Genomic DNA, 16,921 nt, shown 5'->3' with positions numbered 1-16,921 from the left:
AGACTCCTGGTAGAGGGGACCCCTACTCCCTGGAGCCAGGACTACCCCTGTTTAGATGAACCAGCCTCAACTCTCCAAGCCCTGGGAATTGTGGGTACCAACTGGAGACAGTTTGGACCAGCAGGTGGAAAAGAATAAGAGAAGAGGAATTAACTAGACCATGTTGGAAAGTTAAGGATAGAAAGCAGGATAACAGTTTTGGTCAGAGATTTGTCATAATTTGGAAATGTTTTATCAGGCGAAATAAGTGGAAAAGCTTACACATGCATCTGAGCAAACTACTTCACCTAATGAAGTCCAGTCTTTTCATGGTACAGATGAGGAAACTTGAGACCATGAGAGATCTAGATATTTGCCCAAGATCACACACTTAGTGAGTTTACCCATTTGCTGTATTAAAACTCTTCTACAAGCCTGCATTTGTGAATAAATTTGTTATCCAGTTGTTAGATTATTCTAATCTAAATTATCAAAGAGGGATTTCCCTGGTGGTCCAGTGGTTAAGACTCTGAGCTACTGTTTCAGGGGGCACGGGTTTGATACCTGGTCGGGGAACTAAAAAATGGCCGTGAAGAAACTGGGGGCAGGACGGAAATAAAGACGCAGACCTACTAGAGAATGGACTTGAGGACACGGGGAGGGGGAAGGGTAAGCTGGAACAAAGTGAGAGAGTGGCGTGGACATATATACACTACCAAATGTAAAATCGATAGCTAGTGGGAAGCAGCCGCATGGCACAGGGAGATCAGCTGGGTGCTTTGTGGCCACCTAGAGGGGTGGGATAGGGAGGGTGGGAGGGAGGGAGATACAAGAGGGAGGAGATATGGGGATATATGTATATGTATAGCTGATTCACTTTGTTATAAAGCAGAAACTAACACACCATTGTAAAGCAATTATACTCCAATAAAGATGTTTAAAAAAAAAAAAAAAAAAAAAAGACTGACCTGGTTTCTACTCACAAATAGTGTTTCTGTCCTGAACAGACAACTTAAGTCCATATGATGAGTTCCTTCCCCAACATATTTTAAAAATGGACTTTTGAAAAGCCTAACTTTTGAGTAAGAGATTTTCCAAGCTTAGTGTTTCAAATGCATCATTTTAATGATTGCCTCTCTATGTGAACATCTGTACATTCTGCCCCCATTTAAGATCCCTTCCAGCTCTGAAGGTTTGTGATTCTAAACAATCCAGCCCCACTTGCTTGCTTTCTAGGTTGGTTAGGCCAAGAGCTGGACTCCAAGTCTCCTGCCTCCTGGCTAGGTGACCAGATGACTGTCTCGCTCATTGGCAGTAATTTTAAATGCCAGCCAGATGGCTTGCAAAGGGGGCTTTCAAATCAACTCCATCAGCTCCACCCTGCTCAGAATATGCGAGGAGGATTATCTCTCTCGGTGGTCCTGAGGCAGTAGAACAAAGGCTTGGGTGAATGATCATGGGTGAGGAGTTTGAGCTCCAGGAAGCCTGCTCCAATTCTTAGACATGAGGTTTCTCACTTCCATCCATTAGCACTTGTGTAAGATGAAGGCAAGCAGTACACACTTGACGGCAAGGGCCAGGCAGCAAGCCTTGGGGACCAAACTGAGGTTACCCTCGAGGAAAGAGTTGGAGGGAGAAGGGAAATGTGAACCATGTGGTTTTCAACCGAGAAAAAGTGGTATGTGACTTAGGGTTGCCCGGGAGACTGTGGTAGACAACATCCCACCCCAAGCTAATTCAGCTCAGACTCTCCCATGGGAACATCCTCAGCATGGCTCACCACCATTTTCGATGTCACTACCTCAGCTTTAGCAGCAGAATAGCCCCTGCTTTCATTTTGCAGTGCATTGGAAATGTGGCACTAATAAAGACCTTGCGTGCCCACGGAGATCAAGAGCATTCCTGCATCTCTAGTCACATGTTCATTTGCAGCCATCACTGTTTGCCACTCCCCAGATGGAGAGCAAATGAAACAGCAGGGTCTTCTAGATCCTGAACTGGCAAAAGACATTCAGCAAGAAGGCTGAGTTTCTTCTTTCTAGAGAGATTAGCAGGCAACTAGGTTGAAGAGGGAAGGTGGTGACGTCAATGAAAGTGGAGAAGGAAGAATTCTTACAGATGGGTAAAATCTACCCCATGTGAGAACATAATCCTCTCCTCATATCTTTCTTCATCCTGGGCAGCAGATATTCCAAGACAACCTGGGAACAAATTCATTTGCTTTCTCTTCTCTCGGATGAATGAATTTGTAGTTCGGAAAGGTCACAACCATGAACCTCTTCTCACCAGAGCAGCCTAACAAACCTCAGTGAATCTCCACTTCCTTTGGACTAAAGACAAAAGCACAATATGTTTTTATCGTGTTGAATTACCTGCCTTTACTCACGTCTCTGGCTGGCATCCTGTGAGATCTCTGTATCTCCCACAGCACCTAGAGCATTGCCAGGTGCAATGGAGGGGCTTATATGGGTAGGATCTTGATTAACCAACGCCAGATTAGGGGTCCTTTCTCTGCTCCCACCACTACCAGTGGAATCTTCAGCTTTGTCCTTTGAAACCACTTCCTAAAATTAGAGAACTTGTTCCATGAGTTAAGGAACGGATCTGGAGACTAAAAATACCTATGGAAGTCTTTCAAGTTCTTAATCACTTGTTTACCAAGTCGGGGGGTGGGGTGGGGGGACAAGTTGTCTGGCCAGCAGACCACAGGCTTTGTTTACATCTGTCCCTCCTAGAACAGGGAAAGGGGACACAGAAATAAGGGTGGCTCGACGACCACACCACTGCCTCCAAAATGTGCCTCAACGTCTCCTCGGGCTCTCAATGGCATAGCCCATTTCACAGTATTATAGGATAGGCAAGGCGCTTCAGATGATGCCATCTGAACCCCTTCTTTCTTTTTCTTTTTAAAAATAAATTTCATTTATTTATTTATTTATTTTTGGCCGCGTTGGGTCTTCATTGCTGCGCGCAGGCTTCCTCTAGTTGCGGTGAGCGGGGGCTACTCTTTGTTGCGGTGCGCGGGCTTCTCATTGCGGTGGCTTCTCTTGTTGCAGAGCACGGGCTCTAGGCGCGTGGGCTTCAGTAGTTGTGGCTTGCGCGCTCTAGAGCACAGGCTCAGTAGTTGTGGCGCACGGGCTTAGTTGCTCCGCGGCATGTGGGATCTTCTTCCCGGACCAGTGCTCGAATCCGCGTCCCCTGCGTTGGCAGGTGGATTCTTAACCACTGCGCCACCAGGGAAGCCCCTGAACCCTTTCTCTGAGGGAGGAGAACATCAGATTCAAAGAGAGTGTGATATCTGAAGACCTCAGCAACCAGGATAAAAGCCGTATTCCTTAATTCCTAGTATTCTGCTCTTTGGGATTCAACACACTGGCTCAATTAAAAAAAAAAAAATCCACTTTTCACCTAAATAGGTGCCTGACAAATGGTTATAGAATAAGTGAACTAATGAATAGATTCCAGTATAGAGGGTTTATAACTTCTTGCCCAGTTCCTCTCAGAAGAAAATGTTATAGAATACTTAATTTTTTTTAAATATAATTTTTAGCAAAATAATAAATATTAAGCAACATATCACCTGGGACCAAGTGTTATTTGAGAAGTATCAGACGTGATAGGCTTGATTGCTATATTAAGTCAATCAGATTAAGTTCAGCCGGCTGAAGTAGGCTTTTATCCTATTTGGTTTGCAAAGAAAAATCTCATGAGTTAGCATAAGCAGCTAAAAATAAGTTGCAGGTTTCATTTTCTGTTGTTCAGTATGGTTTTGAAACCAGAAGGTGCAAAACTAGGAGATTCACCAACGCCCACTGAAGATCAACAATTCGAATAGTCCCCTTTCTGGCACAGCAACCTGATGACAGCTCACAACCAGGCCTAAGACACATACACCTATGTCCCTCTCACCATGGTCTCTTGAGATGGCTGCCCCTAATGAATAAGGCACGGCAGGAAATTAGGGACTGAGGCCAGTCCTGGGGGACAGTGGCTTGTGTGTGTGTGTCTTGTCATATCTGGACAGGATGCCGCATAGACATCAGCCCCATACGCACAGCCTCAATCTTAGGTGGTGCTGGGGATCCTTCCACAAAACAAGGGAATAAATAATGCTAGAATTTCACTAGGATGAGGTCCTGAAGGTAGTGAGCACAGCGGGTACCCCTCGACCTAAATGCCCAGGGCCTTGTGCAATTCCATACTGCAAACCCAGGGGGCTCACGATAAGTTTAATTTCAAAACTGTCTTCCCAGGGCCAAGTCTGGCAAAAAGGTGTTTGACAGAGGCCTAAATGCTTCAAAGGGAAGGCAGCCGTCTCACATTGGAGCGTTCAGCTGCGGCATGGGGCCCGGAGAGAGCAGAGCTGGTGAGAGAAAGCCCTCAGCGGAATGAGATTGAGAGGGGGCAGAGAAGGGTTAATCTCCTTCCATTAGAGGAGGGGCCATTTGGTGAAGGTGAAGAGAATAATCGGTATGAAGAGCAGGGAAGACAAAGAGCCATTCCAGAAAAGAAATTACCGTGCAAGGGTGAGAATGATGATTTGTCCTAGATTTTTCACCGTGAGACCATTTCTTAGATCTGAGTCTTTGAAGTTACAGTCTCAGGGTGGAGGAAGGGAGAATATTCACACTCAGTGCTGGAAGATGAGCTGTGATTGGGTCTGAGATGGGCTGACTCTGATTAACTCTGAGAAGCAGAGGGTGAGGCCAAAGCCACCAGGATGCCGCCGTAGACGCCTAACCATAAATTAGAAAGCGGCAAAGTAAACAATAGGAGTTGCTCATGAAAGAGAAGCCAGTGGAGTGGCTGAATCCCCCTTCCTTGGGGTGAGGAACAACCTCCCCCTTTTTTTAAACCTAAAATAAAACTTTTAAAAAGTTGCTTTGAATAATTTTTGGGGAAAGAGTTGAAGATTCACAAGAAGTTGCAAAAATAGTACAGTAACTGTATGATGTCATCTGTCTTCCCAGAATGGTATTATCTTATACTGCTGTAGTACATTCTCTAAACCAAGAAAGTAATATTGGTACGACACAGTTAACTCAGGTACAGACTACTACTTCAGATTTCACCAGTTTTTACATGCATGCTGTGTGTGTGTGTGTCTGTGTGTCTAGAGCTCTATGAAATTTTATCACATGTGGAGATTAGGGAAGCCATCAACACAATCAAGATATTCCATCACCACAAAGAAACCCCTGTGCTACCCCACCATAGTCACACCTTCCACCAGCCCTAACCCCTGGCACTGATCTGTTCTCCAACACTGTAATTTGGTCCCTTTAAGAATGTTATGTAAGTGCAATCCTGCAGTCTGTAACCCTTTGGAACTGGCTTTCTTTCACCCAGCAGAATGCCCTTATGATCCATCCATGTTGGATGAGCCTTTTTACTGCTGAATAGCAATCCATGGTATGGAGGTACCACAGTTTGTTATCCACTGAAGGACACTTGATAGGTGTCCAGTTTTAAGCTATAACAGATAAAACAGCTATGAATATTCATGTACAGGTTTTTGTGTGAACCTAAGCTTTCATTTCTCGTCTGTAAATACCCAGGAGTGGGAATGTATGGTAAGTGTATGTGTAACTTTATTAAAAACGATCAAACTGTTTTCCAGAGTGGCTGAACCATTTATACTCCCACCGGCAGTGTATGTGCAATCCGGTTTCTCTACATCCTCGCCAGCATTTGGTAACATCAGTATGTTTTATGTTAGCCATCCTGACAGAGGCACAGGGGCTCCTTTTGATGGTGGGCTGTCTGGCATTTCGATGCCAGCAATGTGGACTGTCTGGCATTGCGATGATGGAAAATGGGGCTCTTGATATGGGGTGAGGTTTCAGGTTTGTCTGGTTCCTCTTGACGGCAGTGGTGGGACATTGCCATCTGGGAATGCTGGGCTTCTTTGAGGCAGTACCTCTTGGTCCAGCAGGCAGACTTGAGATCAGTGATACTCGCTCCCATGGGGTAATAAGGCCATGATATGACAGTCAAGGGGCAGTGACAGACTTTGCCTGGGCTGGCGTCCTCCTGCAGCTTTGGCCAGAGACTGTATAAGTGCTTTTTATTCCTAAAGTTGGTAACTTATTAGCAGCATGTGTGTTTGTTCCGGCTGGCCGGGGGGGACATGGAGTTAGCACAGACAGGTAAGGATGGGACCACCAGTGGCACTTGTCAGATGTCACAGGCCACACTGAACACTTCTTGCCCTTGGACCTCCTACTCTGTTGACCACTCAAGACTCTCCAGCAGCATGTGGACACTTTGTCTGGATGTCATGGAAATCTGACTTCCACCTCCTGGGAGTTAGATCTGCAGGCACTGCTGTCACCACCCCATGGATCTTCCTAGCCTAGGGATCCAGGTCCTGCCAGCAATTAGAATTCTGTGTGCATAGCAGAAGGTGTCTCAGCCAGGGAAGTTGTTCAGGACACCAGGGAAATGGGCTTTGTGAAGGGCCAACGTCATTGTGATGACTCGAGTTGGCCCAGCCATGTCTGGAAAGTCACCTTCCATCTGCTGTACCCCGGATTCAAGGGAGGCTGTGGACCTTCCCAGAATCCATACCCGTCATGACCTTGGCTCCACAGGTTTGGACCAGGAGGCCAAGAATCAGGTGGGCAGTGGTCCTGCATGGGGACAGCCAAGAGATCATGGAGATCACTCACAGAGGCAGGGAAGCTCTGTGATCCTAGGCAAATTCCTTCATGCTTCTGTGTGCAGGGTGGGTGCAGTGAACGAAGGTTCTCCTTTGGCTTTTGTCTCTTGTGCTTTACCTGGTGCATTCACAGGACGTGGACGTGAACCTGGGCATGGAAGAACCTAAATGGTGATATATAGAACCTGCCCGTGAACTGGGGACTGTTGGGGGCTGAGCAGACTGTGGAGGCTGAACCCAAAAGTCAAACGATACGATAGTGGCCCTCCAGAAGTTGACGTAGTATTGATAAAACAAGTGGAAGGGCAGCCAGATACCATCAGGTGACCAGTGGGTATGGTCTGATGGCTTTGAGCAGAGATATACAGACAGGGTGGATAGTCACACTTCCTCTCCGAAGGTGGGGAGAATTTTCAAATTTGGTGTTTGTTTGTTCACTATGTTCTCTGGTGTAACAGAGAATTTTCCAAGTTTCCATTCTTGGGTACCTCTTCTGTGGCCCATTGTCCTCGTTCACCCAGGTGCCCCTACTTATCTGCTGTTAGAAGGCAGCCCAGCCCACAGCACCTTTCGGATATAATCAGGCAGGTGCAGACTGGGGCAGTACCTTGCCTGACTGTGAAGTTGGGTAATGAGACTCCATCCTCCAGGCTGAACGCACGGCGGCTCCCCCCAGCTCTGGCTTGGTCTTTTCAACTCACGCTGCTGCGACCGAACTTTTGCCACAGTATGAGTCTTGCCCTTGCCTGCCCCTGCTCTGTTCTCTTGGCTTCTGATTCTGGACCCGACCTCCTACTCAGCCCTCATGGTCTGGATCCGTGTGGCTATCCTATGTCCTCCTTGGTCTAAGTGTTACCACCTCAGGGTTCAGGGCCCAGAGTGGTCTCATGAGGTGACCCTTGCAGGGTCTGGGCTGCCCACACATGTCCGGAGGTATGCCCTGCCTATCAGAAGGCAGATAAAAATTCCCTGGTGGAAGCAGGTGCTCACTTCAGGAGTCAGTCTTCTCTCGGCGCCTTGTCTCCACTATTGTAACAGAGAAGAACAAACCTGACTCCATAGTGGATCTATTCCTTTAGCTCTAACCTTTGTGCTCTGTGGCCTGTGCTTAGTCATGCTGGCTCTGCACCTTTTGTAAAACAATGTTGCCGATAGCCTGAAATATATGTGATAGCCCATTCTCAAGGCTCTGACCTTTAAAGGTATAACACTTGTCCATTCACATAGAGATAAAAAGTTGCAGAACAGAGAATAACATTTGTCTTGTTGGAGGTTTATGGGAACATTGTGACCAGACCTACGTGGACAGCTGCAGGACCAAAGGATTGTGGCACCAAGAAGTTTGCAACAACTAGCCACATCTCCTCCCCTTTTAGTATAAAAGATGCCTGAATTCTAACTCTGGTAGGCTGGTTGTTTGGGACACTAGTCCACCATCTTCTCAGTCTGCTGGCTTTCTGAATAAAGTCACTATCCCTTTGCCCCAGCACCTCGTCTCTCGATTTACTGGCCTGTCGTGTGGCGAGCTACTGCTACTACTACTGAGCTTGGACTTGGTAACACTACCCAGAGGTTGGGTGGATCCGGGCCCTTTGTTTATTCAAGTTCTAGTTCTACCTTTGCCACTAAATCTTTGGGTAACAACCATAAGTGAGTAAATTAACCATTCTGGGGCTCAGTTACCTCGTATTTACGGTAAGGTTTCCTAACTCCCTAGCTGATAATCTTTCAACTATACCAAACCACGATTAAGGAGAAATTAAAATTCAGAAGCCAAAAAGAGCCTTTAAGTTAAATTCCGGTTTAGATATATTAGCTTAGGTAGGGTTATCTATTTTCTGTCTAATAAGTGTTGCTGAAAATGAATGTTTATTGAATTGAATGCAGCATTAACAATAATTCTCAGGCCTTAATGTGCATAAGGATTGGGAGGGTATATTAAAATGCATATTCCTAGGCCGCCTCCTCGGAGCTTTTGATGCCACTGGGGCCTAGGAGCATGCATTTTAATATGAGAAACTGAAGGGGACTTAGGTTTTGAAATAGACTTCGGTAATTTTTTAGAGGCTAATTTATCAATATGCATTAGGAACTTTAAAAATAGGTCATTTGACCTACTGATTCAATTCTCGGAATTTTGCCTAAGGTGTCCACCAAGATTTATCTACAAGAATGTTTTTGTGTTTATAATAGCAGAACACTAGAGGCAATAAAAATGTACATAAAAAAAGAATGGATAAATTAAGATATATCCATGCAATGGAAACACAGCCATTAAAAATGAAATTTTCGGGCTTCCCTGGTGGCGCAGTGGTTGAGAGTCTGCCTGCCGATGCAGGGGACACAGGTTCGTGCCCCAGTCCGGGAAGATCCCACATGCTGCGGAGCAGCTGGGCCCATGAGCCATGGCCTCTGAGCCTGCACGTCCGGAGCCTGTGCTCCGCAACAGGAGAGGCCACAACAGTGAGAGGCCTGTGTACCGAAAAAAAAAAAAATCGAATTTTCAAAATCATTTAGTGACTTGAAAAAATGTTTACAACATAACGTTAAGTGGGGTGAAAAAAAGCATATAAAATACCATTTCAGAAATGTTTAAAAGAAGAAAAGAATACATATGAAAAATTGAAAAGAAATACATTGACATGTTAATATTGAATTGTTGCTTGGTTGTTGGATTACTAGAGATTGTTGGTTGCTTCTTGATATTTTTCTGTATTTTCCAGATTTAGATTTTGTATAGTGACTATGTTATGGGTCTTTTTACAAATTTTTTAAAAGTAAAGAAAAGGAATTTACCTCATGTAGAGTGAAAAGAGAGGGAAGAGAGGCCTCTTGGGAGCCCAGCCCAGCCATGGCCTCGCTGCTGCAAGAGGACTTGGAAGACAGATAGACTGAGTCCGGTGCTGGGGTGAATTTTAAGCTACATTCTCTTTTGCAAAGTACCTTGATATAGTCGATGCCAAGGAATTTGGGTCAATGAGAAAGTCCTTTTCACTAGATACTACTTTCCTGCTGCATTTGAAGATAACAGACTATAGGAACTGGAATGTGGAAGGGAATTCAGTTTCCACAACATCTTTACTGCTCTTGGGTTGACCTCATGCTTGTTGCCTCTGTGTGTAATCCCCCTGGCCCCTACCCAGAACACCAAGCAGAGAGACTGCACTCTGCTTAGGGGCTTCTGGACAGATGATGGGCTCTATTCCGGCTTGGGAGATGCCACCCAGGGCCAGTGCTTCTGTGGAGTGCTTTCAAAATCTCCTCTGGCCAATGCACTGGGAGCCCCATCGAATGCCAGGAAGCATCTTTTTTTTGGCAGAGAGATGGCTCAAATCTACCCTCCCTCATGGATCTTAGTGAGTCCCAGGTCAAATGTCTCTGAATAAGATTAGAAGCTTCGCGGTTAGGCCTCTGGCCTAGAGTCAAAGCTTTTCAAATGTCCTTGAAATTTTTACACCACATGCTTTGGCTAGTTAGGAAGTGGTGTGGGGACTTCCCTGGTGGTGCAGTGGTTAAGAATCCGAATCTGCCTGCCAGTGCAGGGACATGGGTTTGGTCCCTGGTCTGGGAAGATCCCACATGCCGTGGAGCAACTAAGCCCGTGCGCCACAATTACTGAGACTGCGCTCTAGAGCCTGTGAGCCACAGTTGCTGAGCCCGTGTGCCACAACTACTGAATCCCGCGCGCCTAGAGCCCGTGCTCCGCAACAAGAGAAGCCACCGCAATGAGAAGCCCACACACCTCAACGAAGAGTAGCCCCCGCTCACCGCAACTAGAGAAAGCCCGCGTGCAGCAACGAAGACCCAACACAGCCAAACATAAATAAATAACATATATATATATATATATATATATATATATATAAAGGAAGTGGTGCTAAGGATTTCAGATGAAAGTCAATTTAGAGAGACCAAAAAAAGAAATAAATAAAAATGATGATACTTACAATATTAATAGCAATATCAAAAGCCAAACGCCAATGCTGACCATAACTATGGTACTTGTTTTCATCAACATCTTGACTTGCCACACATTTTCCTAAGTTGCCCAAACCATTTCACATATATTACCTTACTTATTCTGACAGAATCTCAGTTTTACATTTTTTAAAAATACCATTTCGGAAGCGGGAGGAAGCTGTAAAGTTCTGATGAAAACCAGAGGCTTGAGTTAAAAACAAAACCCTGAAGTCTTCCGTGTGGTGTTTTCCAACTGCGTTCTTGACAAGAAGTCAGGGGATTTCAGCATGAGAAATTACGAAGCCCCATTACCGTGAATTCTTCGCTTTGGTGTCTGTGACGTGGCCTGATTGCAAAATCCTCCAAAGGGAGTAACAGGACATTCATAATGCTGACCCAGAGCAAGAGGGGAGCTTGTACTTCTGTGCCATGAAAAGTATAAAACCTCTGGGGTTAAAAATAAAAAACTGGTCCAGGCACTGCCTACGTCAGCCAGTTGTGCCCAGACCACATCTGCGTATCACAAATCAACAGGGATGACCTAAGCTCCTCAAAGACTATGACCCCAGATTTGAATTCTATCCCTCCTATGGAATTAAGAACAGAAAAAAAAAATTTTTATATAGATAAAACTGAATCACTTTTCTATACACCAGAAACTAACCCAACACTGTAAATTAATTATACTTCAACAACAATATTTTTTAATAAAATAAAATATAAAATTATACGTTAAGGAAGCTCAAGAGAGTCTAACTTTCCCCATAATGTCTACTTTGACGCTTTTTTGAAAATGTCAAAGATCCAAATATTTACAAAGTGTGTATTTGTTACCCCTGCCTTGCTGGTGGGTCCGTGGTGTCACCCAGCGTGCTGTACCAGTTCCCTGTGGAGGGTTCGTGTTGGCGGCGGTGAAATTTTTTTTTGGCGGCCGCACTCCTCTCTCTGCCATGCCAGGCAGCTAGACATTAAAAATCAGCAGGTTGTGTGTCAATTCCTGCACACTTAGTGCTTTGAGGAGTCATTAGCACATGGCAGTTGAAATTAACAAGCGATGACTAAAGAGTCTCCCCAGTGAATGGACCCTGACTCCTTTTCCTCCTTGACCATGGCCTTTGGCCCTGCCCTTCCTAGCAGACTCCTTTAGGCTTGTACATGCAGCAACAGATCGTCCCCACTTGGCTCCAGCTTTTGAAACCTGGTACTTGTTCTCAACTTACTCCTCCTGGCTGCTCCCTTGTTACAGGTACTGTACTCTCCCGTTCAAGCTGGTCTTATCTTTAGTTTACTCCGCTAGCCCAGCCAGCTCTCTCTGCTCAGTAGACACTTCTGGGACCCACCAAACCAAGAAAATGGACTTTCAAAGGTTGAAGCACTTTTGCAATACGTAACTTGTTTTTCTATTCCACTCCTCCTTAGCCTGCTCCAGATGTGAGGGGGCTGGGCGGAGGCGAGGCAGCAGTAATAGGAGATGAGGCCAGACGTTAGGCTGCATGAGAGCCTGAGAGCTGTGTTAAACCAGCCAGTAGCTGGTCTTCCCGCACAATGGACAATGTATATTCTTCAGGGTGTGGGTGTGACTGCCAGAAATGTCAAGTCCAGGGGTAAAATATAATCAGAAACCGGACTGTCCAGTCAGATATTGACAACAAAACTAGAGAAGTAGGTACCAGGCAGCTCAGGCAAGGACTGGAGTCCATTTCTACAGTGTGTGTGCTGTTGAAGTGAGCACATATAGTCTATTTTTATTGGAGGTCTTTATGATGCCTTGGGAACATCATAAAGGCACCACCATATGGTTTCTGATATTTACCAGTGAGGGGGATATTGCACTAAGACCAACAGTGGTGAAAGGCTACATAAAATATCAAATTAGTTCAGGGCTCTTCAGACAGGGCTTATAACCTTACCACTCATTATTTCAGTAAATGTTTTGCAACTTTTCCTGAAAAGAAAAAGCTAGAATTATATATCAAATCCTTTGGGGAGCATTAATCTCCCCAGCCAGAGCCATTTCTGCTTTTACATGTTTCTCTAATAACTTGAGTTGAAGATCCCATCTTGTCAGGAATTCCCTCCACTACCTCCCAATATTAAAAAGCATGCCAAGATCTGGAGGAGGGTAGCTTCCCAACACCCCCAAGAGCAGACAGAACCATGAGTTAAAGAAACCATGAGCTTTCCTAGTGACCACTGGTGGAACAGAATTCTGTTGGACAATTCGAACAACCATGACTAGACCCAGGACCAGGAAACTGAGCCAGAACGGTCCTAGACTAAGAGGACCTTGTGGGGGGGAAAAGGGGGGAAGAATGTCCTTCGTGGTTCACTGGCCACTGGTGGCCTGATGGTGCTCATGTAAATGCTTAGGGTCAGAATGGACCGAGGCATCTTGAAAAATCTCACCCACTGCTCCTTGCCCACTCTTTACCTAAGAGTGTCTGTTAGAGAATTCTAAATACCTGATCACTGTTTATTTCTCCCACTGCTTCATTCTGCTGTCCTATCCTTGAGCATCTCTAAGTTCCTTATTATGCTCTGCCAGAGAGGACTACCTCTTTTCTCCAGAAGTTCTCCTGAGCTGTCACTGGCAAGTGGCTGCTCCCCACCCCAGGGACTACATTTCCCAGACCTCTTTGCAGTCTGATGTGGTCATGTGACTGGCATTTTAGCCAATAGAGTATGAGTAGAAGTGTTGTGCACCACTTCTAGGCAGGGGCCATGAAAGTCTCCATGTGCACCTTTTCACACTCTTTTTTTCTTCCTCCACTGGGAAGTGGAAACAGTCCCAGGTGACCTTGGAAACCACATACTGCAGAAGGTGGAGCCTCTCTCAACCCATGTCTCTGAATGAATGCATGAAAGAGAGTTGCCCCACTAACCTCTACTGTTACAAGACCAAGAAATAAACTATTATGTTTGAGTCATTTTACATTTTTCGGTCTATTACAGCAATTAGCCTATCTTAACTATTCCTATTACCCTCTTTGATACAGCTGTTATCATTGTGTGCAGAAGTCCCTGTGCCTTCTCCCCTTTCCTTAAACCTTACTGCAAAGCAAAAGAATAGATTTAGTAAACTAAGCAGCCATTAGGGACAAATGACACTCACCAAATTAATGGTCACAGCATTCAGCTCTTACAGCCAGAAGAAGAGTGGTTTAGCAGAGCCTCACTTCAAGACAACCTGATATACGAAAATAAAACAAAAAGTAAAATGTAAGACCTACAAAACAGATATATTGGTGTGCCGTGGTTCATTTCCAAAGAGTGTTTTCAGTTTATAAAGGAATCTGCCACTCTTTTTCAGTAAGCAACGAGCTTCCCTATTGCATTCATAACATAAGATACATTTTAAAATACCCTCCCACCCCATCATTATAAAACTGAATTTATAAAGAACAATTCTCCTCTGCTAAGTAAGCTGTACAAAGACTAGATAATGACTCAGGAGATGACTTTGGAAGCCAGAACTGGGTATGATTTCTATCTCTGTGTGCTCTGCAGTTCTTACGTACGCGTTAAAACTTTTCTCTCGGGAATTTAACTCTCTTGGGTAGAAACTTCCAGAGCTTGTAAAATTATAGGCTATGCAAAAACTTAAGATTTCTTTAGGGAAATTAAAACAGACACCAAAGATACAATATAATCTGTCTTTGTGCTTAATATCATCCCAGATGCGATGGCACACGTAGAAATGAAAATAAGCTCTCTGTAAACGGGGCAGTGAGACAGTGGAGGTGTACACACCAGAACAACCACAGGCAACCAGAAACACGCTGGGTAAAGGCAGCTGGTTGTGGTCATTTTCTTACCAGAGCTGCCATCTTTTAACAGGTTAGGTGCGAAAATACCATTTGACGGCATAGGGCACGTATTTGCCTAGAACAGGGTTTATTTTTGTGTCGGATTACTTGGTATAAGATCCAGGAAGCAAATAGTTCAGAACTGAACAAACATTCTGGCTGTCCAAACAGAGCACCAGGGCAGAAGGAGGAAGAGGAAACAAAACAAGAGCAGTGACGGGGTGGGAGGCACGACGTGGGCCATTTTCCCCAGAATTCAGCCTTAGTGTGTGTGTGTGTGTGTGTGTGGGTGGGTGTACACAGATACACACACACACAGATATATATATATGTGTGTGTGTGTGTGTATATATATATATGTATTTTTTTTTTTTTTCTTCTGAGAGGAAACGCATTCTTGTCTGGTCCTGTGGAGAAGAAAAAGATCAGAGAGATCCCTTTGGTGCCGTATTCGGAGGGTCTCCCAGATGCAGCCCTCATCCCCCCCTCCGGGCTGGGGCCTGCCAGACACAGGTGTCAGGGAACAAGATGGCGCCCCACAGTGAAGGGTGCCGAGTGAGGGGGTCTGGGGGTGGCCTTCACTTACTCGGAGGCGCTGGCTCCTCTGAAACCCAGACGCTGCCAACTGCCTGGACTCAGGAGTTATAACCGCCTTCTTGCTCTGGGTTCTTCACTTCTGGTCGAGATCAGCTCCACATATCTTTCTGATGATGTCACCCATTCTGACTTCCTACATTTTGAAAGTTGATCTATAAGTAAAACCTTCCGTGAGGCTTCAAAAAAAAAAAAAAAAAGCAGCAGCAGAAAAGAAAAGAAAGGTGTGCTGTGGGGCGATGGAGAGGAGGAGGAGAGAGGCAGTTGCCTCCTTATTTTGAGATTTGCTGCAGCCTGCGAGTGCCACTCCCCAGCCAGTTTCCTGGCTGCAGAGGGAGGCCAGTGGCCGGGTGTGGGTGACGTCAGGGCCAGGCCTGAGTCATCGCCAGTGGCCGGTTTGCCCTGCCACTCGGAAGGGGACAAAAGGAATCTTTGATGTCCAGAGGCCCTCCTCTCGGGACACTCGCCTGGACGAGCAGCAGGCCAGAACATTCCTGCCGCCTCCCCACCCCCGGCCGCCCTTCCTACTTCCGGAACCATCCCAGGCAGATTCAGCAAGGCCTCCCCAGGGGACATCGCCCTCCTGCATGGCAGAGGCATGGCCGCTGTCTGCCAAAGAAGAAGCAGGGGAGGGTATTTCTCTGGGGATTTCTCACCTCACCCTCCAGCATCCCCCCCCACCCCGCTTCCCTGTGGTACCACCTTACGCAGGGAGTTGCCGTGGTACTCAGAGAGATCTGGAAAGGTAGCAAGTGCTCTTGTCACCCACCCTGGGCAGCAAGCAGAGCTCAGTGTCTATTCTCTGCCTTCGTACCATGACCCTGGGCCTCCGCGCTCTGCTCCCTGGCTGGCAGTGTGAGCTTGTACATCCTGGATTGAAGGGGGGCCCTCTCTTTAAGAGGGGTATTTATATCCCAGTGCCTGCCACGGGGCACAGTAAACACATGAAGTATAAGTGAATGATCATTTTAAAATAAAATAGTAAAGAACATGTATCGAATACTTGCAGTGAATGTTGGAGCCTCTGTGCTAAGTGCTTTAGAGATTATTTCGTTTATTTTTATCATGACAAAGCTATGAGGTAGGTACTATTATTATTCCTAGTTCTACAGATGAGGCGCTCAGAGAGATTAAGACACTTCTCTAAAGTCTCATAGCTAGTTAGTGGTGGAGTCTGCATCATCTGATCTCAAATCCTGTGTTCTCAACCATGATGCTGAGTGGCTGAGCGAACGAATGAATATTGACCAGGAGCAGCCTGTCCAGGTGAGGGGAAATGAGGGTAATGATGGGGCTTGAAACCAAATCCTATGAGGAAATAGCGGAGCAATTGGGGATGATCTGTTTAGGGTAGTAGGCATCAAGCTCTTTTGATGGGTCAATACGATGTCTGAAGCTTGGATAACTCAGAGTGGCCAGGGGGATGGGGCAGGGGGCGGGCAAGTCTGGTCGGGTTCAAGCGGCGGTCAGGAGCTAGAACCAGAAGACAAAGCTAGGGAGGTCCGGTGGTGCGTGGTGGATGCAGCGTCTGAGAGCACAGTGGACAGAGAAGCTCAGAGGAGCCAGGCCCAGACTTGTCTTTATTGCCCCCTGGCCTCAGGGGTGTGGGTGGGAGGGTGAGTGCACTTAAGGTACAAGCCTGCGGCAGACATGAAGACAATGGGGAAGAAAGACACGAGAGCGTTCTCAAAGACCCCGAGACTTGGAGAAAGAGCTGGAACTGCCATGTGGTTTCAGAGCACCAGGAGGGGCTGGAAGTGACAGGAAACGGAGCTGGACCTGACAACGGCAGTCACTGCCCTGAGCGCCGCCCTACCAAGAATCAGCTGCCTTTCTGGGACGGAGTGAGAATCCCATCAGTGGCTGTACTCAAGCCAAGGCGAGGAGGGCTGGCAAGAAGAGAACATCCATTTATGGGGGT

General features: G+C 46.1%; 1 protein-coding gene across 3 annotated transcripts in view; it reads right to left on the bottom strand.

Annotated features, from left to right (window-relative positions):
- Positions 1 to 15,395, bottom strand: part of ZBTB38 (zinc finger and BTB domain containing 38) — a 75,927-nt gene extending 60,532 nt beyond the window's left edge. For 2 of the 3 annotated variants that reach the window (XM_027091718.1, XM_027091717.1), the window contains exons 1-2: positions 14,993 to 15,280; positions 13,713 to 13,787 (exon numbers count right to left, since the gene is read on the bottom strand). The gene's annotated coding sequence lies outside the window, so the exon portion shown is untranslated. Of the gene's footprint in view, positions 1 to 13,712; positions 13,788 to 14,992 lie in introns of all 3 variants that reach the window. The other variant, XR_003429729.1, reaches the window with a different exon arrangement.
- Between the last annotated feature and the right edge of the window lie 1,526 nt (positions 15,396 to 16,921).

Source organism: Aethalodelphis obliquidens, unplaced genomic scaffold (genome assembly GCF_003676395.1).
Source record: "Aethalodelphis obliquidens isolate GAN/ISIS:26980383/991018 unplaced genomic scaffold, ASM367639v1 scaffold72, whole genome shotgun sequence".
Lineage (NCBI taxonomy): Eukaryota > Metazoa > Chordata > Mammalia > Artiodactyla > Delphinidae > Aethalodelphis > Aethalodelphis obliquidens.
The sequence above is the reverse complement of the archived record's forward strand: the minus strand, read 5'-3'. Positions and strand labels throughout refer to the sequence as shown.